A 22,302-nucleotide genomic window follows, 5' to 3' on the forward strand; every position below is an offset into this window, starting at 1 on the left:
ATGGTATGAACTTTAAAGTGTTGTAGGACTTTCTCCTCAGTTCAGGTAAAATGGGGTCTTTGTCAGATGACCATGACAGATTGGGCTCACAGACACTCTGAAGGGTGAGAAAAATGGAATTTACTGGGCAAAAAGGAAAAAAGGGAAACAGGGACTCTCAGCAAAGCAAAAGTTCTGCTAGCTGGCTTCCTGCCTCACAGATTGAATCCCAGTTTCCACCCCAGAAGAGGAGAGGCCGGGCTCCTCCCCACTGCAAATGGTGCAAACTTCCCAGGGGCTCTGGCCCGTTGTGCATTCCTCCCAGTGCACAGGCTGGTCAGAGTTTCTCTGGGGTCCCCTTTATACTTGACTGTCTCAAAAAGACACTGGATGGGCCTCAAAGGCGAGTTCTCTCTGACCTTCTGTGGCCCTCCTGTCTCTCACTCCTCTTTCTTCCCCAAAGTGAGTTCTAGAAACCAGAATTCCTCTTCCGCAAGGCAGGTGAGAGAAACTGGAGACCCTCTTCCCCAAAGCAAGCCATAAAATCTACAAAGGTCACTCTCTCCCTTCTCCCCAAATACCTTTGTTCCAGAGGGATCTTGCCCCATACCCAGGAGGAAGAAACACTACACAGAGAGACCAAGAGGAAGCTGAACAGACAGGCCTTGCTGGGGTTCCCCGCTCAGTCTATTACCATTAGATCAGACCCTTTTGTCCAATCACACTTCCACGTAGCTGTCCATCTTCATGGAACCTAAGCATTAAAATAGATCATTTTCCCTGCATCTCTAGGTCTTCATTTCTGAAGGCTTCCATGCCATGTAAAACTTTGATTAAATAAATTTGTTATGCTTTTCTCTTGTTCACCTGTCTTTTGTTAAGAGTGTTGGCCGTATGCTTATGATGAGTGAGGACAGGTATTTCACCTAGATTATAACAAATGTTGTTATCTGGGTGACTTGGGCAATCAGTCAGGGTCCCCGCAGGATCCAGTGGGCTCATTCAAACTGGCTAATTTGAGAGAATTTAACAAAAAGACTATTTACAAAGGTGTGGGCAGGGCTTAAGGAAACCAATAAAGAATAAATAATGCAATACCTGTGTCTGGTAACACCGGAGAGCCCTTACAAGCCTAAAGGGAACTATATGGAGAAGTCTGTAGTACAGGAATACAGCCAATCCTATTACATACGCCACCCTGTCTGCCCCACCCACCAATCTCCTGCCTCCTGTTGGCCAAACTCAAAGGGAAAGCAGGGAAGACTGAGGCTGTGCTTGGTCCCTGCAGGTCAGCCTCCCGGGGTGGAGCAGGGTGGAGGTTGGGCCAGCAGGGGCAAATGGAAGGCTTCTTGTTCCAGCATTCTTTGGAAAGAGGCAGTGAGACTTGACCAAGGAGTCATTCATTCATTCAGTGGGCATTTGTGCCACATGCCAGGCTCTGTGTCACAATTTAATATAGGCCACAGCTGTGTAAACCAATAAATGCCATAACGGTTATAGGGGCTCTGACAGAGATCTCTACAGGGTACACTGGGGGCACAAAAAGGTACAGCGCCTGAGTATTACTCCAAAATAAATGCCTGAAAATACAAAGGCAGAGCATGGGAAGCAGTCTCCACTACTAGAAGCCCAAAAGCACATCAAAGGTCTTTCCAGCATTATTAAAGAGACATCTTAAACACAGTAGTAGCATTTAACCTGAGCTAACATACAAAAGTAACTTCACAGATCAATAATTTAGAATCCATATGGTAAATCAATATGGTGAAACTATAGAATGATCTTAAGGGTCCGCAAATAGTATTCTTCTTGCAACCTAATATTTTTCATTTCCAACTGAGTGTTGACCACAAAGAAGCTAAGCACAGCAGCTGGAACAGTGAATAATGTTAAGTTGAGGAGTCTCAGATGGGGATATAATAGAAACACCGCAAATAGATGCCCTCAGAAGTGCTCTGGCTTAATGCTTTGGTTGAGCTGTTTAAAAAACATTTCACATAAAGCAATGTTCTTATTGGAATCAGTCTGACAGCAGTTTGTGATTATTTCCCCATGGAAACCACTAGCTTTTATCATCTCTTTCAATTATCATTTGTCTTAATTCTCTAGTGTATACATCAACATTTGTCCTTCCCAAATTCCCACAAAGAGAATTCTCTGAGCACCTTAAAACGTCAATGGCAGGTTAAATAGAAAAGGACAAAAATCATCTTTCCCTTTTTAAAAGCTCTTTTTAATCATTGTGATTTTACTCCAAACAATTCCCTAAATGCCAGGGTACATTAAATGCCTATCATCCACGTGTTTCAAATATCAAGTGGCCATAACAACGCCACCCCTATTGCTCCCAGGAGGTGGGAACGTGGATTCCCAATCCTGCCTGCCACCTGTACTTCCTCTTCAGATAGGTAAAGCAGCAGCTTAAGCAGAGGTGGCTGGAAATAACATCATTTTGGATTGGTCTGTTTGTCTGTCCCCAGGAGGCCTGAGCTGAAATGTCAAATGAGGTATTACAATGAGTTGCCACAGAGAAGCAGCTTTGTTCCTGAGCTCCTGCAGGAGTGGGGACCCCCTCTATTTCTAAACCACCAGGGCATTCATACAAAGGGGCCTGCCCCACCTCAGACAAGCATTTCTCAGGGCAGGCGTGGTCCTGATTTCCAAGGTAAGGAAGCAGCCTCCTTGCAGTTTTGCAAAGGCCTTATCTGGCACCTTGTCCAGAAAATGTGCATTGAAAAGTGAGCAGGCTTCTTCTAATGAGAGGCAAATGTTTTCATTACTAGAGAAAAATTCCAAACATTCAGATTAAGGACAGCAGAAGATTCCATATGCAACTAGTTCATGCTATTTAGTGGCTATTTTGCAGATATCTGAGATTCTACTTCCCGAAGGGTAAAAAGTGATCACTGAGTCATTCAGTGCATGGAGATAATGGATTTGACTCAAAAAGACTGCAACAAGCACAGCCATGAGGCTTTGGGATATTTTTGTCATTTGTGATCTCAGCATAAAGTTTTGTTTCTTGAAAAAAAGAAAGAGATTCTCTCAAGCCATGAAGCTGAATTCCAAGATTTTACTCCTAAAAGATAATGCCGAAAAAAGGGAATATTTTAAAATACTCCTTTGCCTACCAGCTTACACTCGTGTACATAATAGAAACATATTAATTCAAGACCATGTAGCATTTAAAAAATTTACAGGAAAAAAAGCAGGCCCACTCATGACCTAGAAAAGAGAGCTATCGATTCTGTGTTATGCAAAAGCTTTCTTTGTTGTAAAATTTGGAATAACAGCTTCCTCCTTCACAGACCATATCCTCACACCCGTGAATGACCTTAGGCAGCCCATGAAGAAATTACCAAAAAATGGTGCCACCATCAGCTTGACAAGCATGTTTCTACATTTTTTGTATAAAATAAACCAAAAGGATGCTTCTAATGCCCCATTCCTCTGTGTTTCAAGGCTACAGTCCTTTGGAGGATGAAATTATATGATGACTAATGTAAATGATCAGTTTCTTTATCACGATAGATAACTGATAGAGTGTTTGGGATATTTTTTATAAAGTCTCAGTACTCCCAAATGCATGTTCCCACCCCAGTGAGCTCCTGAAGGGTTTTAAAACCAGCAGTTTTCTGCTGGGAAAGATGGCTAACCATCAATTCTGTGCATCACAGTTGTGTGCGTGGAAATGAACAGGAACTAGGTTGTGAGTCCTCGACTCCAACTCAGCAATAAAGTGAGTGTGTGTTGATGTGTTGACGATGGAGAAGCCTAAGCTTTCTGGGAGAAACAAATCCAAAACAAGTAAAATAGATTTATTTAGCAATTTTGCTGCAATTTTGTGCTAATTAAGAGCATCTGTTAGTGGGCAGGAAACAATGACTGAAGGAAACTGTTTATTCCTTTTTAGAGGGGGTGAGGGTGGGAGTAGTTGGGGGAGGGAGAGGCACAAAATGGTATCTGGACAGAACATGACTCTAGCCCTGGCTGAGGCTGTGAGCACTGCCCTTACGTTTCTGTAACGCCCTCAGTGTGTGCCCAGCCCTTCTGAAGGCTGCGAGGGGAGTGCCGGGTGCAGTTTCACGTGCCTTCGCCTCAGCATTCTCCTGTAATTGGCCTGTTTCTCAGACCCGGCCCTGCTTCAGAAAGAGCAAGAATCAGTTATACATTGTGCAGTGATGTTTAAAATTCAGGTAACCCATGCAAAAATTTCATTTAAAAACAAAGGATCTCAGTTTCCGTTCTGGGTAAGCACACTCCCACCCCGCGCCTCCCACGGAATGCAGCAGTAAAACCTGGACAGAATGCACAGAGCGGTTATTTGAGGAATCTGAAAAGTAAACAGTAGCAGGCAGATTGGAGAAGAAGACCAGAATTCAAAGTACCTCGAAACTAGAAGCCAGGTCACCATTGCTTTTCCTTCTGGTATCCTGCCCGCCCCTACTCTAGGCTGCCTGGCACCGGTGGTGGGCACTGGCGCAGCCAGGAAGCACCAGGAGCAGCCCCGCAGTTCAGGCTCCAGGAGGCGGGGCATATCCCGATGCTCAGGGATAGTAGAGGAAATCCTCACTTTTCCTCCTTTTTTTTTCCTTTCTCCGTTCTTGCAAGTAATCCCACTAAGATGGTAGAAGCCACAGTGGGGGCCTGAAGGCACCTAGAACTCTGCGAAAATGGAAGTTTCCTCTCCTATCTGAGGCAGTGGACCCCAGACAGTGGGGTGAATCCTCATTGACTATTTCTGTCTCTCTCTTCCCGCAGCTTGGCCTTGGACTCAGGCACAGTCACAGGAAGTGTGAAGCAGAACGTAGGCAAAGCAGGGGTAAAAGCTCAAACTTTCTGGTCATAGATTCAAAAACCGTAGGGAACTGGATAATACTGGGGAAACTGGGGAGAAGGAGTAGCTTGGGAAGGCAGCCCCATTAACGGGTTTGTAAAGCACCTGGGCTCACTCTAGAACTGTGCATGTGTGGATCTGATCCTGCCTGGCACAGCAAAGACTGAGAACTGAGCTAATAGATGGACCTCTGGAGCTAACAGACAGACCTCTGCCCAAGCCCCAGACTGGCCACTAGGTGGGATACACATGGGACAGAGGTGAAACCCCTACCAAGCCTTTGAAAACAGAGCTGACATGGAAATTACAACCCACAGGAGGCCGGTGGGAACTTGAGGCCTGGACCCAACCAGGATAACTGCCTGTTAAAACAAATTATATCGACATTATCCACAGTATTTAAACAAAACTCGGCCTTATAATATTCAAATTTTCAGGATACAGTCCCAAACTACTAAGCATATGAAGAATCAGGAAAATCCCAACTTATGTGGGAAAAAGATAATCAGCAGATGCCAATGTACGCCTGATACAGATGTTGAAATTTTTGGCAAAGACTTAAGAGCAACATTTACAAAATAATCCATGAAGTAAAGGTGGACATGCTTGAAACCAAGGGCAAGATACAAAGTCTCAGCAAAGAAAGAGGAAGCATAGGGAGCCAAATGGAAATTCCAGAACAGAAAATACAATAACTGAAATAAAATCTCAGGGGATGAATTCAATAGCAGAAAGAATTTGACACAAGAAAGAGCCAGTGAACTTGAAGACAGATCAATAGAAAGTATCCAATGTGAAAAACAGAGAGAAAAATTATTGTGGGCAGGGGGGAAAGAGTCTTGGGGACCTGTGCAGCAATACCAAGCGGTCTAGCATTCATGTCACTGATATTCCAGAGGAGGGGAAGAAAGAATGCAGTGCAGGAAAAAAAAAAAATTAAAGAAATAATGAGGCCAGGCATGATGGCACACACCTGCAGTCCCAGCCCTTTGGGAGGCTGAGGCGGGCGGATCACTTCAGCTCAGGAGTTCAAGGCCAGCCTGGGCAACATGGCGAGACCCTGTCTCTACAAAAATACAAAAATTAGCTAGGCATGGTAGTAAATCCCAGCTGTAATCCCAGCTACTCTGGTGGCTGAGGTGAGAGGATTGCTTGAGACTGGGAGGTCAAGGCTGCAGTGAGTCATGCTGTGCCACTGCACTCCAGCCTGTCTGACAAAGTAAGACCCTGCCTCAAAAAAAAAAAAAAAAAAAAGGAAGAAAGAATGACTGAAAGACCCCCCAAATATGATGGAAAATATAGCCTAAAGATTCAAGAAGCCTTGCAAACCCCTCAGAGGAAAACTCGAAGAATTCCACACCCTTATGTGTCATAAGCAAAGTGCTGGATATTAAAGACAACAACAATAAAAAACTGAGCCTCTGCTAATCTTGTGACAGACCCAGTAGTGGGCCAGGGTCAAAACGACAAGGTGAGAATGGGCAGAGCCAGCCCGTCCCATAGGAGCCTCTTACCCTGAGGCCCCCTCCCTGTCAAGACCCAGCTCTCTCTCTGCAAGCCCATCTGCTAAATGTCTCTGGCAGCAGACAGCAGGCATGCTGAAATTCAAATCCAGAGCGCCAATCTGCCGCCTCTGCAGCATGACACAGAGGGTAGGCTGGGAGGCAGGGGAGCCAGAAATCAAATCAGCTCTGACAAGAAAAAATGCATTATAATTCAAGCAGGCCCTGATAACTTTTAGGAAGGAATAAAAAATATAAGACAAGAAGGAATAAACACTCAACTCTGGATTTATCCTCTAAGTTATTTTGATAAGTTGGAAAGAGTGGCTAAACAAATTTGAGTTGGAGTTTGTTCTTAAATTGACATCTTTAAATTCACCACATTTTCTGTGTAGGTCAAAATGGTTCAAATGTGAGCAAGACTGAAACACACCAGGGGATGGCTAAGAGAATAAAACGTAATATATTTTAGATTTTTATCATGGGCAGTAAAAACAGAAGCCATATACCTAGAGTGGATCCAGTGAAAGCCGAGATTTTCACTTGTTTTCATGAGGTGGAAACTATACAGTGTCTGCATATGTAGTAAAGTTTCAGATGTCAAATTATGGGTTTCATTGAGGTAGCACATCAACCTGGAAAGGAGGGACCAGTTTCAGTTTTCTTATGAAAGTAAGTTTATATAAGAATGTTTCGGCCGGGCACGGTGGTTCAGGCCTGTAATCCTAGAGTTTTGGGAGGCTGAGGTGGGAGGATCACCTAAGGCTAGGAGTTCAAGACCAGCCTGGGCAACAAAGCAAGACCCTCATCTCTATGAAAAGTTACAAAATTAGCCAAGTGTGGTGGTACACTCCTGTAGTCCCAGCTTCTTGGGAGGCTGAGGTAGGAGGATCGCTTGAGCCCAGGAATTCAAGGTTACAGTGAGCTATGGTCGCACCACTGCACTCTAGCCTGGGCAACAGAAGGACAACATTTATCGAAAAAAAAAAAAAAAAAAGCAAGTGTGCCTAGGAAAGCAAAGGGAATTTAGAAAAACACTAACCATATTTGTAAGGATTATCTCTCTCTCTCTGCCTCTTCTTGTCTCTGTCTGTCTCTCTCACACACCCTGCCTCCACATGTATACACACCCTATTCAAAATACGTAAGGTTACTTGGACTTTCTGAAACTCAGAATCCTAAAAGTTTAACATCATCTGAATCAACACCAATCTGCTATGTTCATCGACTTACTTCAGTCAGTTACCCTTCCCCCAAGCATTTACCAGCCCTGAGACATCAGTGTATTCAGGAGGAAGGTCTGCTGCACCCCTATAAACCCATTTCAAAGATGCTTGGGATCCTGAGTTGCTATTAAAACCAAAGGGAAATGGGGGTTGGCAGAGGGTGGGGAGGACATAAAAGCCACCAGTTTGCTCCAGTTAATGCTTCTTGCCTTGAAATTTTGTCTGCCGATATTTGTAAAGCGTGTTTTTATTTGAGATTTGTATTTTATTGGCATATTTTTCACTTGATTTTTATTTTATTATATTATTATTTATTTATGTATTTTTTGAGGGGAGTCTTGCTCAGGCTAGAGTACAGTGACATGATCTCGGCTCACTACAACCTCTGCCTCCCAGATTCAAGTGATTCTCCTGCCTCAGCTTCCCGAGTAGCTGGGATTACAGGTGGGCGCTAATTTCTGTATTTTTAGTAGAGATGGAGTTTCACCATGTTGGCCAGGCTGGTCTCAAGCTCCTGACCTCAAATGATCTGCCCACCTCAGCCTCCCAAAGTTCTGGGATTACAGGCGTAAGCCACCACGCCCGGCCTTGATTTTTAACCTATGTTACTTTGAATACTTCTTTTGTATACAGCACTTAGTTGATTTAATTTTATAAACTTTTCCCTTCAATAGTTATATTTCTTGGTAACTGACACACTTAAGTGCATTTACATTACTTTATTTATACTTTTATTTTGAGGCTTTTCTTTTTATTTTTCCCATCCACTCTCTACCTGTTGTCATTCTCAGATTTTCTGTATTTCATCATTTTTAATAAGAGTAATTTACAAGTTATATATTCTATTTTCATTTTAGAGTAGTGTTCTCTATAAGTAAATAAGCCAGACAGAAAAAAAGTGGGGAGAGGAATGGAGACGAGAACAGGAAAAGGGGGGCCTGAGAGAAAACAGAGGAAAGGGGGGTCTTCCCGCAACACCTGCACAGCAATCTCCATCTTCCCCACAAGAGAACCTGCAACCCAGGGGGTCCACAGGGCTCCCCGAGGTCTCTTTGGTGGCTCTCAGCCCACATCAGTCTCAACTTCATTCAAACCAGGGAAAGTGTTTCCTTTCCAGGCTTTAAACCAGAAGTCATTTTTATCACGGAAAAGAATTAAAATGCCTCACCTAGTCAGCAAGTGCAGGAGAACAGGGATCATGGCAGAAATAATGCATCCCAGAGGCCACAGAGAGCACCCAAAACACGGAGCAGCAGCATCCCACAGCCACCCCAAAGGCTGACAAGGGGACAGAGGCCACACGTGGCACAGGACATTGATGGGAAGCAAAGCCTTTCTTGGAAACCAGTTGTAGACACTGGATGGTGCTTGAATCCTCTCCTCTGAGACAGCACAAAAGCAAGCAGGACATAAAGTGCTCTGCCATGAGTAGACAGGCCCAGGGGTTGGGGGATGGGGGAGAGCAAAGCCACACACCATTTATCACATGGTTAAAGAGTAGCAGCGGTTTCCTCATGAGGCTATCACATCCCACTGAATATGTCATTGGTTGCACATAACCGTGCATGTATACATATATGTATTTCTCAGTTCTCAGCATTCATTCATCCATTAACTCTTTTGTCATTTTCATATTGTTCATGTTTCATACTGACCTATCCTACTCTCTTGCCATTTGACAGTGATACAGTATTTGGTAGTCTCAGTAAATCCGACCTGACAATTACAGATAACGCTCTGGTTCCAGGACATTCCTTGCATGATTCTATATTTATTGAACATTTTTCTGTCTGAATGCACTATAAGTTATAGTGGCTGACAAGTTAGGAGAAGCCACATAAAAGCTTCTTTTGAATCTCTGGGAAGCTGCCACCAGGGCAGAACAAGGCAGGCAGAGTCGACTGGACTCCTCTGGAACCAAAAGTATTTCAACCTCAACCCTAAATGGAAGGAAAAATCCACAGTCTTTATTACGAAGTGGCCTTTTTCAGGGACATGAAGAATTGCTGGAGGAAGCAGACCTTTTTGGAAGTCAATCCATTTTGATTGGGTTTGCTGCTGTGGAACTCTCTGGACTCAGGATTCTTTGGTGAATGGGAGCAAGAATCTCCAAGGTTAGAAGCGAAGCTGCCAAAGTGGCAACTGACCTCGGCCCAGGCCCCTCTCCCCATTTCAGATTGGAAATAACGAGAGTACAGGTGACAAACTGTACAACATAGCAGATCTAAGCTGATGAAATCTCGAATATATTTCTTAATTGTATGAGAAATGACTAATATTCCTTTCATTAAAGAAAAACAACCTTCCATCCATAAGTAAAAACTTACAATGAAAAAAGCAGTTACAGAATACAAAAGACACAAACAATTTCAAGCTTTAAATTTTACTTGCTTTGTACTTGTAGGGAATCATTGTTTTTTTTTTTTTTTATGAAAAAAATGTTTAAGACTAGGGTTTCACTATATTGCCCAGGCTAGACTTGAACTCCTGGACTCAAGTAATCCTCCTGCCTCAGCCTCCCAAGTAGCTGGGCCTACACTGCACCTATTGTACTGGTAGGGGGTCTTTGCATTAAAAGAGACCTTAATAATAATCAAGACTAGCTGCTTCATATTATAATTGAAGAAAACGAAGTTCAGAGAGGTGAAATGACATGGCAAAGTCACCTAGGTAGGAGGTGACAGTGACGGATTCTGGCCCAGGCCTCTAGGCTGCTGGTCCCATACTTGCTCCACTACCCCATGCTGCCTCCATCCCAGGTCTGAGTTTTATCTTCCCCAAAGCTAGTTGATAATATAGACATGGCATGCCCAGTAGTACTTCAGAAAGGATTCCCAGGTAAAAACCAAAATGGCTGTCTTGCACTGATAAACTCAGTGTAACAGGTAAGAAATCCATGAAATTCTTTCTCCAGAAGACACAGAACACACTAAAAAGTTCACTAGTGGTTCTGAAAATGTCATGGAGGATAAATCCTTAGTGAGTTAGAAAGGAGGATTAGAATGTGTCACGGGAAAGGATTTGGGCCTTTCTGATGAGTGGCAGTGGTATATGTAAGTAGAGGCAGGGGCCAGCCCGAGTCCCTGAATGACAGCAACAAGCTGAGGCCTTGCCTCTCATCCCTACCAACCCACACTGGCCATGTAGCATAGCAAGAAATAAAAGTTCTTCATTTTAATCCACTGAAATTTGAAATCAAACACCCACATGAATGTTTGTTACTGCATCATAACCTAGCCTATCCTGATTCATGCAAGCACCTACTAAAAGGCATTTGATAAAAGATGGTTATCAGCTGGGCGCGGTGGCTCACGCCTGTAATCCCAGCACTTTGGGAGGCCGAGGTGGGTGGATCACGAGGTCAGGAGATAGAGACCATCCTGGCTAACACGGTGAAACCCCGTCTCTACTAAAAATACAAAAAATTAGGCAGGCATGGAGGCGGGCGCCTGTAGCCCCAGCTACTTGGGAGGCTGAGGCAGGAGAATGGGTGAACCCAGGAGGCGGGGCTTGCAGTGAGCTGAGATCGCGCCACTGCATTCCAGCCTGGGCGACAGAGCAAGACTCCGCCTCAAAAAAAAAAAAAAAAAGATGGTTATCATTTGCTGGCGAGGTTGCAGAGAAAAGGGAACACTTATACACTGTCGGTGGGAGTGAAAATTAGTTCAACCGTTAGGGAAGGCAGTGTGGTGATGCCTCAAAGAGCTAAAAGTAGAACTAATATTCAACCCAGCAATCGCATTATTGGGTATGTACCCAGAGGAATATAAAGCATTCTACCATAAAGACACATGCACGTGAATGTTCACCACATCACTATTCATAATAGCAAAGACATGGAATCAACCTAAATACCCATGAGTGACAGGCTGGATAAAGAAAATGTGGTACATATACACCATGAAATACTATGCAGCCATAAGACAGAACAAGATCATATCTTTGCAGGAACATAGATGGAGCTGGAGACCATTATCCTTATCAAACTAATGCAGGAACAGAAAACCAAATACTGCATGTTCTCACTTAGAAGTGGGAGCTAAATGATGAGAACTCATAGGCACAAAGGAGGGAAGAGCAGACACTGGGGTCTACTTGAGGGTCGAGGGTTGGAGAAGGGAGAAGAATGGAAAAATAACTATTGGGTACTAGGCTCAATACTTGGGTGATGAAATAATCTGTACAACAAACCCTCATTATATGAGTTTACCTATGTAACAAACCTTCACATGTACCCTAGAACCTAAAATAAAAGTTAGAAGAAGAGAGTGCACAGAATAATGAAAAAGAGGTGGTTATCATTATGAATGTACCCCTACAGCACTTTCCCAATGCCACACCATCAGAGATTGAATGGTAGGCTAGAACAGACCATTGGTCTTATGCAGATTCTTGGATAGGGAAAGAAAAGTATAACCAAGGACAAGTCAGTGTCAAGATCAGATTCAGGGAAGTTAGGAAGTGCCCAGATAGACCATAAGGAAATTCCAGTTACAAAACAAATCCTGTTGCATCATGACCTTAACATACTTTTCCTCCTGCCCAGAATTCTCCCACTTATTCACTGGTCAGGTCAGATTCCACTTATTCTTCAGACTCTAGTTTTAGTTCCACATATTCCCTCAAATTTCCTAATCCTTCAAGCCTCTTCTATGTGCAAAATAGACCATGCAAAGCAGGTGCTTCAGCAATTATTACTTTTACTTCCCATTTTATACTTAATCAAACATTTGGTAAAATCTGTTTCAAGTGTGTCAGTCTCGTTTCTCTAACCAGACTACAAGCCCTGTGAAGATGCCATGTGTTTTACTGCTTTTACAGTCCCCCACAGAAATGATTCCAAGGGACATTTTTACACTGATTTAAATGCCAGGGAGGAAAGAACATGATATAATCCTCAGGGCTGAGGACAATTTGTTTTAATGACTTTGGAAGAAAGAAGGGAAATTCACTAACTGGACTTTATAGTAATACCTTAATCTAGCCAAATATACATACTCTTTCTTTGGGTGGAAATAAATTATTATAAACCCTACATGTTGGCTGGGTGTGGTGGCTCACACCTGTAATCCCAGCACTTTGGGAGGCTGAGGTGGGTGGATCACCTGAGGTCGGGAGTTTGAGACCAACCTGGCCAACATGGGCAAAACCCTATCTCTACTAAAAATACAAAAATTAGCTGGGCGTGATGGTGCATGCCTGTAATACCAGCTACTCAGGAAGCTGAGGCAGGAGAATCACTTGAGTCTGGGAGGTGGAGGTTGCAGTGAGCTGAGATCATGCCACTGCCCTCCAGCCTGGGCAACAGAGCAAGATTCTGTCTCAAAAAACAAAGCCAAAGCAAAACAACAATAACAAAAACCCCTACGTGTCTTTGATTCAGCTTTGTTCAAATTAAAATTAAAACCAGAGATGGCAAGTAGTTTAGCAGGAACCCTGAGAAAAACTACAAGAAAGCATTTTTGAGAATTTAAAACACTTCATTAAAAATTAGCATTTGTTTTAATAGATTAAAAAGTTAAGTATTTACATAGCAGTTATCATAAACTTTAAGCTAAATCTGTATAAGTTCTCTACTTGAAATCATTAAGGTTAGGTTTTGTCCAAATCATTTAACAGCACTGAGCTAATTAGTCTATAATATTGAAAGTTAGCTTTCATAATTCCAAAGACTGTTTGTATGTAACCTTGCAACTATCGATATTTGTTACTGCAAATTTTATTGGTTAAATGCAGAAAAAGTAGTTGGTAAAGGTGAAGATGAAAACAGTGTTTGTCATGGCAGGTTGATCCCACAGAGATGACCTCCCAGAGATAACCTCCTGGTCATAACTGTTCTGGTCTACTTCTAATCATTCATCCTGGATAGTGATGTTGTGCAGATTCTCTTAAAGTTAAGTAAGTGCATTCCTCCTTATAGGAATTTATTTTACAAGTAAAATAAAGTAGCTTCAGTGTACCTTAAAACATGGTGCCACAACTTTTATTTTCTTCAACACATATTGCAGTACAAGCACTCTTAATCTGTCTCTACAAAACCAATTCAGAATTTTCCCTATCTGTGTACTCCTGCGGCTAACAGCTTGGTTCATTCTCCCCCAGCAGTCATTTGGCTTGCTCCCAAACCAGTTTCTATCAGTTGTACAAGTTATTGAAATGACATAATTTAATTGAAAATTAGGTAAACCAATGAAACGTGTGCATAGAAAGAAAATGAGTTCTCTTTCCTATGAAAAAACAAGTCAATAAAGGCTATGTGCCATTTCTAAATACTATGCATTAGGTATGGGTGAGGTAACTGCAAAAAAGAATAACAAAATCACTAAAATCTGGAGGTGTTCTGCACTTAGACTATTTTACAAGTGTCAAATTCTTGCTCCACTTTAAAGAAACCAAAACTGGGAAGGGTGGGTGATATAGTATAGATGGCTTTGGGCAAGAAAAATCAGAACTCCAGCCAGGGGCAATACACACAACAAAAGATTGGCAAACAAATGTACACGTATATGTTTTCAGTTAAAACAGATGGTCTATGTATATGTTTTTGTGATTCACTGTTTCAATCATATTTTATTGTATATAACTGACCAATTACTACAGATTGGTGACTTTGGATATGGGGCTTCTACTCAACTTGTCAATTAAACGATTGTAGAGATGACACAAGTGTATAGCTAGAGACAGTGCCATGTTATTAATTAACTTAGAAGATGCCAGATTAATGTTGGTGCCTAGCTGGAGGAATACGAACATAAACCAGGATGTGGACAAGGTTGAAGAGATGACCCATAACTTCCTTTATATTTATTTTCTCAAGAAGCTATGAATTTTCCCACCTTTAAAGACTGTTTTAGCATTCATCATTTTAACAGCATAGAACAAGCACTTATTTACAAATGAAACAACACAAAAATCAATAGGAGGGAGGAACCACTGGCAACTATCCTGTAAAGAAAACACAGCTCTTCTTCAAGGTCTGACTTAAGGAGTCCAGGGCGCTCACACATCTGGCACAAGGAGGATGGAGCTAGGCCAGGCCTGGGTTGCTGAGGGGCAGGGGCATGGGGGTGGAGAGGAGGGGTCCTGACTCTAGGGGCTGTTGTCCAGGACAGTAGGTCCACCTCCTGAGTGTTCAGCCCAGCCAGCAGTGAAGTGATTCCGGGAGAGAGAAGCCCATCACACTGGGGCAGCTCTCAGTTAAAGATGAACACCAGTTACTGAACTCTCTACCCCAAGTTTAGAAATCAACCATCACAACCATCCCTGGCCATGTCTTAACCTGGCACTCATGCCTCCCTGCCAGAGTGGTCCATCACAGGAGCCCTGGGCTAGGGGAGACCTAGGTATCTGTAATCTGAAAACTCCTATGGCCGATTCTGACCCACTCTTCATGAGCGACCTTCATGAGGATCATGAATCTGCTGAAATCAACTGCAAATGAATGTGCATGTGTGCAAATGTTCAGTATTCTGGAGCACTTGTCCACAGCTTCCATCAGATTGTTTTCATCAAAATTTTGTAACTCAAAAGCATGGAGAACCACTGTTCTGAACTCCGTTCAAGTCTTCACCGTCCTGGTTATCTCCACAGTACGGAGGAAATCTGAGATAAGGCTGAACACAGCATTCCCCCGTACACAGCCTTCCTGCTGTACGTTCTCTCTCTATTTTTTTTTCCAGACTCCAATCTGTTCTGTTCCTCTTTCTTCACTTCTATTTTTACATTGAAAAGTTTGGATTTCAAAATAACTATAACCTAAGAATTCCTCAGATAAAAGACACAGAAAAGTAAATTTCCAATTTCCCTTACCCTACTTCTCACATTCCTGTATGGTTTTATTATTAAAACTTTTTTTTTTTTTCAAAAAAATGAAGGGCACTTTATGTCTGTTTTTCCTATTAAGTTAATGGCTTGAACAAATATACACATTTTAATTGTCAGCATCATGGCTTACCTATGTTTTTAAAATAACAAATTATACATATAGATGGCACTCTTTTCTCCTGTGTCTTGTCTCAACACATGACCATAACAAGAAAGGATACAATGTTGTATGTGTTAAACAGGCTCCAATCTGTGCTGGTAGTTTGGTTTTACAAATAAGAACATTCCCTGTCCAGGAATAAGGCCCAGGCATTTGGATTTTCCAAAACAACTCTCTGTAACCAGGATATCCAAATAAATTCAAGCATTTCAATTTCAAAACTGATGTAGCTATCTGCTCCTGATTGAGGTTCCTCTAAGTGCACATTAGTTAAATAAGCCATTTTCTGCTATTTCTGAGCAAAATGAATATTCACTATTCAAAAGGACATGCCCTATCCTAATTATATAACCAGTTCAAATTTGTTTTTAAGAAATGTAAGATATACTTGAAATTCTAACCTGACAAAATTGCTGAAATTAAGCTTTAAGATATATTCGTTCATTTGGAAAATGTCTAAGAAGCCTTAATATCAAACCTAAAATGTATAGTAATCAACATATTTTTCTGAGATCCAGATTTCAGCATAGAGGCAGTCTCAGTATAGAGCAGAAAGAACATGAAATCTGACCTCATCTGACCTGGATTATAATCGCAATTTATCTCAATCCAGTAATTTAACCAGATTTCTTCTTGGTAGAATGGACATAATGTCCATCTCACTCACAAGGCTATGATGAGAATCACTTGGGATAACAACAGAGCAAGCCTTTGTAGGCTGGGAAGAGCTATTTAAAAGCAAGATACTGTAGCTGCTGTTCCCTTTTTAACGCAAAAGCCCTCCAAAATGCATAGGATGCTTCTTGCACACAAGTCATTAGAATGAGGTGACAACAGTCATCTGAGTGAGAATGAAGGTGAGAAAGAAGGGCCAAGGTAGCTAAAATCCTTAGCAGAACAAGCGCTCCCTTGTATAAGAGGTGCAATGGGCTGACAGCTTCCTGGCCACATCTTTTGACAACCCCCTGGTGGTCAGGGTCAGTGCTTTGTGCAAAAAGCTAACGCACTAGGGGGTCAGCAAGCTCACAGTGATGGCAGCTTGAGGCTCTCTCTGCTCTGGCAAACAGCAAGCTCCTATGTTTCTAATGCAGGGCTGTGTGTATCTGATTCTGCAACGCGTCTGCCATGCCTGGGGAGCTGTTGGGAGAGGGAGCACCATGAAGTTCACCAGCAGCCAGAAGAAGATTCCTGAGAGGCCAAGCCAGGTGCTACCTAGAGAGGCCAGCATGTGGGCTCCACATTTCTGCTGAAGACGCCTGTGCCCACAAGTGAGTACCATCAGGCTGAGGTCCCAGGGTACGCTCACAGTTCATTTCTCTTTATCTGAACAGAGAATATCATGTACTTTCACACCTGTCATGCATTCCATGGGCTTCTGCACATTTTTGAAAAACGGAGATATGATTCACATGCCACAAAATTTACTATTTTAAATTTACCATTTCACTGTGGCTTTTAGTATATATACAGCTTGTGCAACTGACACCATTATCTAATTCCAGAATACTTTCATCACCCCAAAAAGAAACTCCGTTCCTAGTAGCTGTTGCTTCCCATTTCCCTCTACCCCCAGCCTCTGGCAACCACTAATCTACTTTCTGTCTCTCTAGATTTGCCTATTCTGGACATTTCATTAAAAAATGAGTAATGCAATATGTGGCCTTTTGTGATTGCTTTTACTTAGCATTACGTTTCAAGGTCCATCCATGTTGTAGTATGTATCAGTGCTTCATCCCTTTTTATAGTTGAGTAAGTTTCCCCTGTATGGGTATACCACATCTTGTGTACCCATTCGTCAGCTGATAGACATTTGGATGGTTTCCAACTTTTGGCTACTATGGATAATGATCCTATGAATAATCATGGACAAGTTTTGTGTAAACATGTTTTCAGTTATCTTAGGTATATACCTGGAATGCAATTGCTGGGTCATTTCTGGGCACTTTTGAACCCTAAAGTTTATGTCATCACCCTCCGTGTACCCATTTCCATGGCAGATAGAAATAAATATAGCTCATCAGGAACCCCAAAAGCCAAAGGAAAAAATGAAGACAGGAAGAAAGGGAAAAAGGGGTTCTGCATGAAGCAATATATTGCTGATCTCAAAGTACCACTAATAATATATTTCCCCTGTACCATAACACAGCAGTAGCCATAGCTAGGATGAGGGGACCAGCACTGGGCCTAAGTTGGCACAATCCTCTTAATAATAAGAACAATGTACATATAATGAGTGCTTCCTATGGACAAGGCACTGTGCTGAGCACATTTTATGAATTGTCTAGTAGTAGAGAGGAAAGGAGAAACAGGATTATTGAAAACAAACACTCACGGCAGCCAATTCTGCCTTCTGCCAGAGTGGCATAATTCATGCCTAGGACAGGCCTGGAAGGAAAGGGGAAAACAGAGGAAGCTAAATTGCCTGAGGAAGAAAATGACATTTATTTGCTAGAGTCAGGTAGGGAGTAGGGGTGTTGAAGACCTGAAAATGGAAAAGGGATTGATGTGTAGATAAGAGAATGCAGGAACAATGGAGCAGGGGCCTAAAAAGAAAATACAGCCTGTAAGAAATCCCAATGGCCAAGAAAACTTTAATCAGTTTTAGTTGATTTCTGTTTTGAACCATGTTGATATTTTCCTCCTTTTCCCTGAGACCTTCAGTAAGGCCTGTGTTGGTGTCACTCTGAAAGATTAGAGAAGCGGGCAGTGCAGAGCGAAGAGGAGACAGCAGTGGCCAGAGGTGAAACACTGAGGTAGCAGCAGAAATTCAAAGATGACCAGGAAAGGTAAGCCCCATTATTATCAGAATATTGGAGGGAAGAAAAGGTACTGAACTTATAGTACATGGCTCAAGCCATTTTAAGTATTAGGGGAAAGGGTGACCCCAGAAGCTGGAAGAGATGAGATCACCTGACTTTCATACTGTAATCTGCCCAACAATGCAACGGTTATGTTATAAAGGTGGGTAACAGGGAGTAGGAGGCAAATCCAAGATTTACCACTTCAATGTTCACTGCATGACAACGGACTCATGACCTTCGAGACTTTGCGGTGCCATTCCCATAAATGGTCAGAAAGTCCCAAAACATTCTCAGTGCCCTATGGAAGTCAAGGACTGTTCTCATGCTGCAGATGAAAAAAACTCTAGCACGAGAGTCTCCTGGACATGACAGGGTCCGCTGAAGTTTTTTCTCACCCACCCTCCTGCAACAGTCACAGCTAAGGGGCCCTGAGGCCACTTCTGTAGCAGGGGTTGACAAAAATTTTCTGAAAAAAGCCACACAGTAAATACTTTAAACTTTGTGAGCCAAGAAGCAAAATCAAGAATATTATTAATAAATAGGTACTTATATAAAAAGATAAATTTCTACAACTTTTATTGATGAAATAAAAAAATAATAATTGTGCACAAATTTTAGTAATACAGATCTGTTAATGAGAAGAATGAAATTTATTGATAGCATTTTTTTCCATTGGGGTATATACCCGGAATGTATATACCCCAAGTTAGTGTTTCCCAAGCAATGCGGAAAGGACTCTCTATTCAATAAATGTTGTGGCATAACTGGCTAGCCATATACAGAAGACTGAAACTAGGCCCCTTCCTTGTACCATACACAAAAATCAACTAAAGATGGATTAAAGCCTTAAATGTCAATCCTATAACTATAAAACTCTGGAAGACAGCCTAGGCAATACTATCCTGGACACAGGAACGAGCAAAGACTTCATGACAAAGACGCCAAAAGCAAACGCAACAAAAGCAAAAATTGACAAATGGGATCTAGTTAAACTTAAGAGCTTCTGCATAGCAAAAGAAACTATCAACAGAGTTAGCAAACAACCTGTAGAAGATGGGAGAAAATGCCTGCAAACTGTGCATCTGACATAGGTCTAATATCCAGCATCTATGAGGAACTTACATTTATAAGAAAAAAACAGCCCCATTAAAAAGTGGGCAAAGGTCATGAACAGACACTTCTCTAAAGAAGATTTACATGCAGCCAGCAAGCATATGAAAAAAAAATCTCAATATTACGGATCAGTAGAGAAATGTAAATCAAAACCACAATGAGATACCATCTCACACCAGTAAGAAGGCTATTATTAAAAAGTCAAAAAGTAACAGATGCTGGCAAGGTTATGGAGAAAAAGGAACATTTATACACGGTTGGTGGGAGTGTAAATGAGTTCAACCACTGTGAAAAGCAGTGTGGCGATTCCTCAAAGAGCTAAAAGCAGAACTACCATTCAACGCAGCAAAACCATTATTGGGTTTGTACCCAGAGGAATATAAATCATTCTACCATAAAGACACATGCACATGAATGTTCATTGCAGCCCTGTTCACAATAGCAAAGACATGGAATCAACCTAAATGCCCATCAGTGATAGACTGGATAAAGTAAATTTGGTACATATACACCATGGACTGTTGGGCAGCCATAAAAAAGAATGAGATCATGTCTTTTGCAGGAACATGAAGGGAGCTGGAGGCCATTACCGTTAGTAAACTAATACAGGAACAGAAAACCAAATACCGTATATTCTCACTTGTAAATGGGAGCTAATGATGAAAACTCATAGACACAAAGAAGAGAACAATAGACACTGACTGGGACCTACTTGAGGGTGGAGGATGGGAGGAGGGAGAGGAGCAGAAAAAATAACTATTCAGTACCAGGCTTAGTACCTGGTTGTCAGAATAATCTATACAACAAGCCCCCATGACACAAGTTTACCTGTATAACAAACCTGCACATGTACCCCGGAACCTGAAACAAAAGTTATAAACAAAACAAAAAACAAAGTTAGTTTTTCCTAACATCAAACCGATTACAAATGTTCATCTGTAGAAACCATTCTTAGCTTATGGGCCATACATAAGCTACATGTGGTTCTCAACTTCTGTTCTGCAGCCACTGTTACCTGAAGCAAAGTGAATGCTGGGTTATCTGTGTAAAGAGTCTGTAATGCAATACCCTGATTCAGAAATTAGACACCTCAAATGGACTTTCAAGTAGCGCTTGAAAGATCCAGCTGTTCCTCAAACCCATTGGTCTATACCCAGTGATAGAAACAACCATTCTTTCAGCCAGTATTTCCTGAGAACCTATGTGCCAGAACTATCATAGTCACTGGGGATATCATGGTGAGTAAGACAGATGAGCTCCCTGCCTTCATAGGGAATGACTGCAAACAAAAGTTAAAGCAAGAAAAAATTGTCAGAGAGCGGTAATGCTATGGAGGAGTAGGGATAGGGAGCTACTTCGGGTGATACAGTGTAATAAGTAGTTCCTTTGTCCCTATATTATTCTCTCTCTTTTTTTTTTTTTTTTTTTTTTTTTTGAGATGGAGTCTCACTCTGTCACCCAGCAGGCTGGAGTGCAATGGCATGATTTTGGCTCACTGCAACCTCCACCTCCCCGGTTCAAGCGATTCTCCTGCCTCAGCCTCCCAGGTAGCTGGGATTACAGGCATGTGCCATCACGCCCAGCTAATTTTTGTATATTTAGTAGAGACAGAGTTTCGCTATGTTGGTCAGGCTGGTCTCGAACTCCTGATCTCAAGTCATCCACCCACCTCAGCCTCCCAAAGTGCTGGGATTACAGGTGTGAGTCAGTGCACATGGCCATCAATCCTTTTTTTCAATCAGACATTTGTATTTTTTCCAGTATGATGGAGGTGAAATAGAAATCTCACTGTTTTGATTTTCTTCCCCTTATTAATCATCATTATATGTAAATATATTTTTTGACTTTTCAGGTTTCCTCTTCTATTAATCCCTGACTGATTTCTTGTTTATTTTTCTGTTCAGTTTTCTTTTTCACTTTGATGGCGTTCTTTTAAAATTTTGGATATTGATCCTTTATTGGTGCTATACATTGTAGATATCCTTGCCCAGACTATGACTTGTCTTTTAACTTTGTAGTGCCTCTTGTTTACAAGATTTTAATTTTTGTCTGGTAAAGAATCCACTGTATATGAGAATTGGTTGTTAGCTCCCTTCTCAGCAGGCAAATATAGAAAAAAGCATGGATTTTAAGTTTAAACCTTCACTTCATGCCTTATAGCTGTGTCATGCCCAAATTTATTAAAGTGTTGAGCCCTGACTTCCCTGTCTGCAAAATGAGAACAATTCCTACCTCACGGTTTTGTTTTGAGAATTAAATGAAAAAATATATGCAACTCTCCTAGTACAGTAGGCCCCTCCTACCCCACTCTTAAATTATAAGCTGCTTGAAGGAATTATATTCCGCATAAAACCATGTGCAACACTGATACTTAGACTTTATTGTGTTGACTGAGTTTATCTTTAAAATGCATATAAAGTACCAAGTATAATAATATGCACTTAATTGACTAAAATGTGGAAGACAAGACTGGAAAAACAATTTAGCAATTAGCTCTCTAACCCACAATTGCTCCAACTGGCCTCCCTTGAACTAAAGAGGTAACAGAGTGGTAGTACGTGACCCACTTAATAGGAAATTTGTAAACATTCTTTTGAGGGAAAATGGTATTTCAAAAGCCTGGAATCCCATTTATACTGTCAATCCTACTATGGACCAAAATCACTGAACAGCATGTTGTAAAAGATATTTGTAATTAGCTTTGAGAGGAAAAAAAATCACAAACTAATGTGAACAATAAGCCTCAACCAATTCCATAATAAATGAGTTATATGGGGAATACATTTATAATACAAACACTAACAAAAATATACTAGTTATGGCTAGCTTTTATTTCAGATTAAAAAGAAAAATTCCAACT

At 41.7% G+C, this 22,302-nt stretch overlaps 1 protein-coding gene across 5 annotated transcripts in view; it reads right to left on the reverse strand.

The window, feature by feature from the left end:
• METTL24 (methyltransferase like 24) overlaps positions 1-22,302 on the reverse strand; it is a 150,627-nt gene that overhangs the window by 118,015 nt on the left and 10,310 nt on the right. The window contains exons 2-3 of one of the 5 annotated variants that reach the window (XM_055391505.2): positions 6,828-6,953; positions 3,995-4,118 (exon numbers count right to left, since the gene is read on the reverse strand). The exons of 3 other annotated variants lie outside the window; for them this stretch is intronic. The gene's annotated coding sequence lies outside the window, so the exon portion shown is untranslated. Of the gene's footprint in view, positions 1-3,994; positions 4,122-6,827; positions 6,954-22,302 lie in introns of all 5 variants that reach the window. One more of the 5 variants, XM_055391503.2, reaches the window with a different exon arrangement.

The sequence above is a fragment of the Gorilla gorilla genome, chromosome 5, assembly GCF_029281585.2.
Source record: "Gorilla gorilla gorilla isolate KB3781 chromosome 5, NHGRI_mGorGor1-v2.1_pri, whole genome shotgun sequence".
Lineage (NCBI taxonomy): Eukaryota > Metazoa > Chordata > Mammalia > Primates > Hominidae > Gorilla > Gorilla gorilla.